The following is a 9,087-nucleotide window of genomic DNA, read 5'->3' on the forward strand; positions in this document are numbered from 1 at the left end:
GGTCCTGGGATTGGGATTGAGCTCCGCATCGCATCGGGCTCCCTGCTCAGCCGAGAGCCTGCTTCTCCCTCTCCCTCTGCCTGCTGCTCCCCCTGCTTATGCTCTCTCTCTTTCTGTCAAATAAATAAAATCTTAAAACAACAACAAAAACCAGAGATGTTTCACTCTCTTTATCACTCCACAGCACTGTCTCCTTGCTTCTGGGTGGTTTCCCGGAACAAAGGATACCTCACCTTACTCACACAATAAGCAGTTGGAAACTATGGGGTGCAGAACCCCTGTGAGTGATGGGTATTGGGCCCTGGTGCTGGCCTGGCCATGTAACCAGGGCTGATCCTTGGAAAAACTGTGGCATATGGGAAGTTCATCTCTGGGACATGGTAGACAAGGAGCCAAGATCTGGTTCTGGGATGAGCTGTACGACCTTGCATATAGTTCCTGATATTGAGGCTCTGGTTTTCAAAGGACGTGCTTGGGCTGGATGAGATCTCGGGATCCTGGACATGTGAACTGCCTCTGCCAGCAATCCCACTGGAGAGAAGATGATTGGAAAGGTAGGGAGAGTGTTGAGCAGGTTCTTGAGTGTACAACAGCGAGTCACTCATAGCTATGAGAGTGCCATGAGGAGTTGTGAAAACATTGGCCTAGTTGCCTCCAGCTTCACCCTGGCTGCAACTGTTGGACTGGAGAAGCCAACATCCTGAAACTCTTGGAACCTCCACACACAACAAAGAATTGTCCTGCCCCAAAGCTCTTAGCATTCCCACTGAGAAGGAACAAAAGAAGTTCTCATAGTGGGAACATAAAAACTTCTTTGTATATTCTTCTGAACATTAATCAATAATCCATTAACCCAGGGAAGCTGAATGCTTTACATACAGAATCCAAAACAAACTGACAGATACCCTCTGGCAAGAACTGCTAAGAGGCCATGTGGCTGTGGGCAAGACTTTCATTTCCTCAGGCCTCAGTTTCTCCATCTTCATAGCACTAACATTCTAGAACTTCCAAGCTTCTCTCCTCAGGCAGGAGAAATACCTTGTCAAAACAGAGGCTTAAAAAGACTTTGTTTTCCTTATTTTTAAAAAGATTTTATTTATTAATTCATGAGTGACACAGAGAGAGGCAGAGACATAGGCAGAGGGAGAAGCAGGCTCCCTATAGGAAGCCTGATGTGGGACTCGATCCCAGGACTCCGGGATCACGACCTGAGCCAAAGGCAAGACACTCAACCACTGAGCCACCCAGGCGCCCATTTACCTCATTTTATATATGGTGACTGCATGGACTACAGGTAACTAAAATGCACGTGGTGAAGTTTAAATCAAAATACAAAAGCATACTGTATTGACTGTAGTTAACAATACCATATTGCACATTTGAAAGTTGCCAGGAGGGTAGATCTTAAAAGTTCTCATCACAAGAAAAAAAAACTTTTTTTGGTGGCTATATATGGTGATACATGTTAACTAGATTAATTGTGCTGATTATTTTGCAAAACTCCATGTAAATATTAAGTTGTACGCTGGAAATTAATGTGATATTATAGGTCACTTGTACCTCAATTTAGAACAAAAGTGTACAGAAGCAACTGATCCAAGAATTTTTTTTATAAGGTATGATTTTAGCTATTTAGCATTTTCTCTAGAACTATATTTGAATTTTTCAGAGCCAAATGCCAAAAGTGCAGGGAAGGCCTTGGTAGGCTGCCCTTCTACCAGCTAGACTTGAATAGCAAAAAAAAAAAGGTTGTTAGTGAATAAAACAAGCATAATTCTAAGTCGTGGGCAAGATGAACATAATTGAACCAGAAATATGATTTGGGGACTGTAAGGGAAAGCAGTGCCTCAGAGACGCCTTGCCCTAGGGAAGGCTTGTTTATTGGAATATGAAGCTGAAACTATGATTATTCTCTCTTCTTCTCCTTCTCCTTCTTCATGCCTGAATCACTCCAACTGTAGTTATTAGCAGTCATTTTTTCTTAAAAGAAATAGTTCTTTACCTTTTCAAGAGGTCATTAAGTGCTTTTTTATTTGGTTATTTTTGTTTAAGATTCTGAAATTAAAGGAGAAACATGCAATGAGAGTGTTCGTGCTTTGGAAACTTGAACTTCGTGATGTTGGATTTCAAGCTTCTTGCTTTTCCCTTACCCCCAAAGAAAGGCCCTGTTTTGTTTTGTTTGGCTTTGTACTCTCATTCTGGAAGAACAAGAGCTTTCCATTGCTGCCCGTGACTTGTGGCCTGTATTACACCCATTAAGTTTTCATAGGAATGATGATCCCAGAAGCTTGGAATTTAACCCCAGAACATGGCAAGGGAATGATGGAAGTGGTTATGACCATAGGCTTAGTGCCTTGCTGGTCTGGAGCAGAGAGGAGCATCATATAGCAAGGAAGTGTCAGGCTTCTGCACCAGCCCCTCTCCTAGCCACACACTTGGCACTGCATGCACTCCTCACAGTGGTGGAGCCAGGAAGATGGAAGAACCACTACTTGCTGGACCAATTGTTCAGCTTACCTGCCTTGCATATGAGGCATTATCACCCTCAGCCTGTGGATAAGGGAACACAAGCTCACAGATGTTAAATGACTTGCTCAAGGCCACATAGTATTGGGCTTCAAACTGACTTCTGTTTCCAAAATATTTACCATGTGATTCCTTATTTTTGACATTATGAAATTATGGGCTGTTCTTGAGGCCTGTCCACATGAGTACTGTGTAAAATGTCTGTGTAGTATATGGCATTTATGGCATGGAAGTGACTGAGGCTGATCCAGCCCTGGCTCTGGAGGCTCTCGGGGGAAGCCTGGGGTGACCCTTGGGTCATCTCAATCCAGGAGGATGCAGGCTAGCATGGTAGTTATAGTTCAACCCCTGGCTTTGCCATTTACTAGCTGAGTGCCATTGGTCAAATTTTTAAACTTTCTTATCCTCAGTTTTCTCATCTGTAAAATGGACATATCAGTACTCATCTCACAGGATTGTGATGGAAAGGAAATGAGATAATATAAGAAAGTGCCTAGCACATAGCAAGCTATTATTATTCGGATCTTTCATTATCTGAGGTACCCTTGCAAAAGCGCCCCTCCTCAAGCTGTCAGAATGACTTAGGGGAGAAACCAACCTGGCCAGAGGAAAGAACAGACTGGAATGGCTGCTTTCTCAGCCCAGACTATAACCTCAACCCCAGGCCTCTGTTATGAGTACCTTCCTTCTAGTCTGAGGATAAATCACAGGACCCTAAAGAAACACAGTCCAGAGATGGCATTCCTTCCTATCCTCACCCTAGGGAGCAGCCACATTTCAGAGGGGCTCTCAAATGATGGCATCAACACTCTGAGATGATTGTTAAGGTTTTTCCAGGAAAACCACATTTTCCCCTTTTGTCACTTTGATGGACCAACACTGAAGCAAGTCATGATGGACATAGGCCTTGCTTAAATGTAATGTTCATCATCTGACTTTTTTTTTTTTTAAGATTTTATTTATTTCTTCATGAGAGACGCAGAGAGAGAGGCAGAGACATAGGCAGAGGGAGATGCACACTCTCTACGGGAAGCCTGATGTGCTTTATCCCAGGACCCTGGGATCATGACCTGAGCCAAAGGCAGACGCTCAACCACTGAGCCATCCAGGCACCCCCATCATCTGACATTTGACTGTAATCATGACACTCAGATTAGAACTAAGTAAATGCTGGATTGTTGTTTGTTTGGTTTACTATGAACAATTGAATTTTGTTTCTTACTCAGCATAGTTATCTAAGTTCATTCACTCAACACATGTGTGCTAAATGTGTTTTCTCCATGAGGCAAAGCACAGCACTGGACCCACAGCACTCCTGCCTCAGGCATGATATAATTTAGAGGAGGAGTTACGAATTAAATAAGAGAAGCACAGGGTGGAAGAAGGCTGTGTTAGGGACAATCAGATTAGTGGAGTAGTGATAACAGCACAGTCTCCACTGAGGTATCAGGGAAGTTTCAACTAAACCCAACAGGCTCCATTACTGTTTCAGAGTCCATCCTGGTAGCCTCCTCAGGGTCCCCAAAGTGCCTGTGAATGTCAGGTGGCTATAGTGGTAGAGAGTGTCCCACTGTAGTCCCTTTGCTCCCAAAGATCTAGGAAACCTTCTAACTCCTTTGCCTCTGAATCCTCCCCAAAATGGCTAAGGCTGCTGCTGCAGCTTCTTCTTCTTTTTCTTCTTTAAAGATTTTATTTATTTCTTCATGATAGACACACAGAGAGAGGCAGAGACACAGACAGGGTCTCTGCAGGAGGCCCGATTCGGGACTCCATCCCAGGACTCCGAGGGTCACGACCTCAGCTAAAGGTAGTCCCTCAACCACTGAGCCACCCAGGCACCCCATGGCCAAGGCTTCTGAGAAACGGCTTCTAGGGTAAACCAGGGAACACAGAGTATAATGTGAAACAAGAAAAAAGTGTCTTTTCTCCTTAGGGAAGGAGAATCTTTCTCTTCTACTCTCTTAGGTTCTCAACCTGAGCCCAGCAAATTAAACTGACAAAAGGCAGATTAACAAGAGTTTTTAAAAAATAGGATTTAATTATATACTTATGCACAGGAATTCATAAAGAAACGTGACTTAAGGAGGTGTTAGAATTTGGGACTCCTATATCATCGTAACAAAGGGTGGCACTGTCTGGAGAAGAAGCTGGACAAAGGAAAATGGGCTTGGGGCTTCTGGAATGTCAGTGAGTTAGGAAAAGGTGACTAGGAAACATATGGTAAATAAGAGTTATTTAGGGGCACCTGGGTGGCTCAGTCAGTTAAGCATCTGCCTTCAGCTCAGGTCTTGATCCCGGGGTCTTGCTTCTCCGTCTCTCTCTCTCTCTGTCCCTCCCCTTGCTAGTGCTCTCTCTCTCTCTGGCTCTGGCTCTCTCCTTCAAATAAATAAATAAAATCTTAAAAAAAAGAGTTGTTTAGTAAGGTTTGTTATGTAGGTAAGAATTGTCTGGGAGTAGTTCATTTCCTGGTACTGGAGAGGTAGTCACATTTACAAATGAAAATTTCTATTATATTTACAAAGGGAAATGTGTGCCCTGCATCTAAACAGGAAGGGAAAGAGCAAAGAGCTAACCCCTTTCAGCTCAAAACAAACCTTATTCCAAAGTGGCATATTTTGGGGTGGCATATTCTGATCTCCTTCACTGGGCCCTGTGTGGGTATTGAGCCCTGTGCTAAGAACCGTTTATGTATTTTTCATTCAATCATTTATTTCTCATTACAACCCTATGAGGTAGGTGTGGGGTTTTTTTTTTTTTTTTGAAGATTATTTATTCATGAAAGACACAGAAAGAGAGGCAGAGACATAGGCAAGGCAGAGGGAGAAGCAGGCTCCCTGCAGGGAGCCCAATGCAGGACTCAATCCCAGGACCCTGGGATCATGACCTGAGCCCAAGGCAGATGCTCAACCACTGAGCCACCCAGGTGCCCCAAGGTAGGTGTTACTATGCCCATTTTTCAGGTAAGGGAACTGAAGCTAGAAAGGTAAAATAAATAGATCATAAAGCCACCCAACAGCAGAGGTAGGATTTGAGCCAAGGAAAATGAGAAAATTAACTGCTCCTTTTTTTTAGTAAAGATAAATTTTTTCAGGATTGAATGTGGGAAATACCACTTCTCCTTAAGAGGGGCATTCAAAAAGAATTAAGAAAGAGATCTTTGGTAGGAACTGTAAATCCTCCAGGACGTACTAGTGCTGGCTGCAGGAGGAGCTCGATCCACATGAACTGAGTAAAGCAGAGAGGGAAGGGGTGAAGACGGGGGTAATGGGAGGCGGGCAGCCCCTCAGTTAATCTCTCCCAATTTATCAGGACCCATCCAGTGTCTTCTCCCACTAAGCCTTGTCACCGTCCAGCAGCCCACACTCTCATCTCTTGTATCTGCCTGTTCCCAGGAATTTGGGGAGCTTGGTGTCTGGTTTCCATCACTCTCCCTGGTCCCTAAAATCCTGATTCTCATGGCACTTGATGAAATACAAGGAATACTTTAAAGTATTGGCTTTAAACATCAGCGTTCAAAAAGCACTATATTAGCAGCAGCAAAATTCAATTCCCTCCCCAGGCAGACTAAACCTGAAGCAAAATGTAAAGTTGGTTTTCATCCGTTGTTGTATTCCTTCTCTTCTTCCCACCTGGCCACGTGTCAACAGGGCCCTTCGACGTGGGATTGCTATTCTATCTCCCTGTCTCCACTAGTAGGAAGTTATCTGATGGGATACAGTGTATGAATGACACTAAGTGGTTCCTCCAAGGCCATTTGTATCAAAATAGGGCACAGATGCTTTAAGCTAGTGGCTTTTAGACTGTATTTCTTGGGCTTTGCATCTAATTCTCTAATCTTTCCCTCTCCCTGCCTCTCCTTCCCATAAATACACTTTTACCAGAACAGCTCCACTTCTACACTAAGATTCAAGTGAGATTTCATTTGAATGATCAGTTGCTTAGGAGATGCTGTGAGCCCAAAGAAGTGAAGCTTTAACAATGGCAGAGGCAATTTGGGGTGTAGCAGAAACTCTGAAGCCACTAAACATGTGAAGAGCCCCCATCCGGCTCTTTACCAGCTGTGCAGTCTTGTGCAAATCATTTGCTTTCACGGTGCCTTGGGGGTCCATACTTACACCCCTACCTTGCTGGAGAATTGGGAGCATTAAGGGAGATTCGGTGAAGTGACAGATAACTGTGAAAGCTTTGCTATGAACCACTTTTCAGGTATTGCTGACACTTGACAGGGAACCCCTGGAATTCCTCAAATCATGTGGATTAAGTGGCCACCTAGTCCCATGACTATTGATTTTTAATCTTAGTATAGGAGCACTTGCTTCTTCCATAACTTAAACTCCTTGTATTCGTCAGAATTGCTGCCCATCTGGTTCATCCAGAATCTAATCAAAATTTGGAAGTTTTGTGAGAAAACTCAGCAGGAACAATTTTTATGGAATGTTTTCTCCAGTGGAGCAGATTGTACTACTCCTCCAATTAGTCCTCAAGCTAGTTGAACTCTCGGCCCTGTAGCCTTCATGCGGAAAGGCCGGGAAAGCAGAGCAGAGCCGTGATGAGTGGTGCCAGTTGGACTGCCTCATGCTTCTGTCTCACTATCATGTCAACAGAAGCATCTCCTCTCTCCCCATATTTTTTTTGCAAGGAAATGCATTAGAAAAACAAGATCCAGGAAGAAGTATTGCACTGACATTGTGATCAGGCTTAAAGACAAAATAGACATAGACATCCAGATATGCCTTGGTCACTGGATCAAGGGAAGAAATAACCTTAGAAAAAAGGGGAGGGAAAGTCTAGATACCCAAAGCTGGGCAAATATCATATAATAATAAGTAGCTATTACTAAAATACTTGCTGTTCTTGACATTGTGCTTATAAATAAATTAGTTTGATCTATGATGGCTGTATAAATCAGGGTAGGCTAACTGCCATAACAAAGCATTCCCCAAATCTCAGTGACTTAATACAGTAGAGGTTGACTGCTTACTCATAGCACATCCTCCCCAGGACCTTGAAGTCCCCCTCTGGACTCTGCCACCCAGCAGCAGATGAGGGGAGAGGGAGAGAGTGCACATGGGGAGGTTGTCAAGCAAGATTTTCTTCAGATCTAGCCTTGGATGTGGCATGTATTGCTTCTACCCATACTCCACTGGTCAGAACTCAGTCACATCATCCTTTACCAGGAGAAAAAGGAGACATGATTTGAGGAATACTTCATGTCTGCCATAACAACCATTGTACCCTTTCCCAAAGATTCCCTTGTTTAATAGCCTCTGCTGTGATATGGCTGCAGGGACACCTACCACATTTTAGACTTGGGGACAGGAAGTTAAAACTTACACCATTACCTCCATGTCTCATTGAACAGTGGTGGCCCCAGTGTGTCACCTGATGCTTCATGTCCCTATGCTGTGTTCCAGGCATGTAGAACTATAAATATCCCCAGAAACTTACCCTGTTCTTTTTTTTTTTTTTTAAGATTTTATTTATTTATTCATAGAGACAGAGAGAGAGAGAGAGAGAAAGTGAGAGAGAGAGAGAGAGAGAGAGAGAGAGAGGCAGAGACACGGGCAGAGGGAGAAGCAGGCTCCATGCAGAGAGCCTGACGTGGGACTCCATCCCGGGTCTCCAGGATCACGCCCTGGGCTGCAGGCGGCGCTAAACCGCTGCGCCACCGGGGCTGCCCAACTTATCCCGTTCTTAAGGTCTTCCCACTCATTGTTCCTTCAGCTCAGATGGATCTAGAGTCACTGGAATGGGCCTAGGCATTGGGAATTTTTTTTAAAGATTTTATTTATTTATTCATGAGGCACACTCAGAAAGAGACAGAGACATAGGTAGAAGGAGAAGCAGACTCCCTGCAGGGAGCCTGATGCAGGACTTCATACCAGGGCTCCAGGATCACTGCCCGAGCCAAAGGCAGACACACTCAACCACTGAGCCACGCAGGCGTCCCGGGAATTTTTTTAAAAAAGATTTTATTTATTTATTTGAGAGAGAGAGGTGTGGGGAGAGAGAGAGAGAGAGAGAGAGAGAGAGAGAGAGAGAGAGAAAACACGAGTGGGGGAGGGGCAGAGAGACAAACAGACTCCCCGCTGAGCAGAGAGCCCCATGCCAGGCTCCATCCCAAGACCCTGAGATTATGACCTGAGCCAAAGGCAGCCACTTAACTGACTGAGCCACCCAGGCACCCTGGGGATTTTTTAAAGCTCCCTAGGTGGATTTATTTGATGGCCAGGGAAGAGGACCAATGAAAAGTATTGGTCTAACCAATCATGGGTAATCACACTCTCATTGGCCAAATGAACAAATAAATATACTCCTTACCAATCAAGATTAAGATTTTGAGGAGTTTACTCTTATAACCAGAATTATTTCTCTAATTATCCTGTGCTGACTTGGGTAAGTTTTTAAGGGCCTTTCCACCTTTAACCTATTCCTGTCTTGGAATAGGTTAAAGGTGGAAATTAGCCCACGTTGTACGATAGACCCACCTGAGCCATGTTACCCTAATGATGTGGAAGTCCGATTCTTCCCAATATGCTGTCATGGCTCCCTGGGGCCACC

The sequence above is a fragment of the Vulpes lagopus genome, chromosome 2 (assembly GCF_018345385.1).
Source record: "Vulpes lagopus strain Blue_001 chromosome 2, ASM1834538v1, whole genome shotgun sequence".
Lineage (NCBI taxonomy): Eukaryota > Metazoa > Chordata > Mammalia > Carnivora > Canidae > Vulpes > Vulpes lagopus.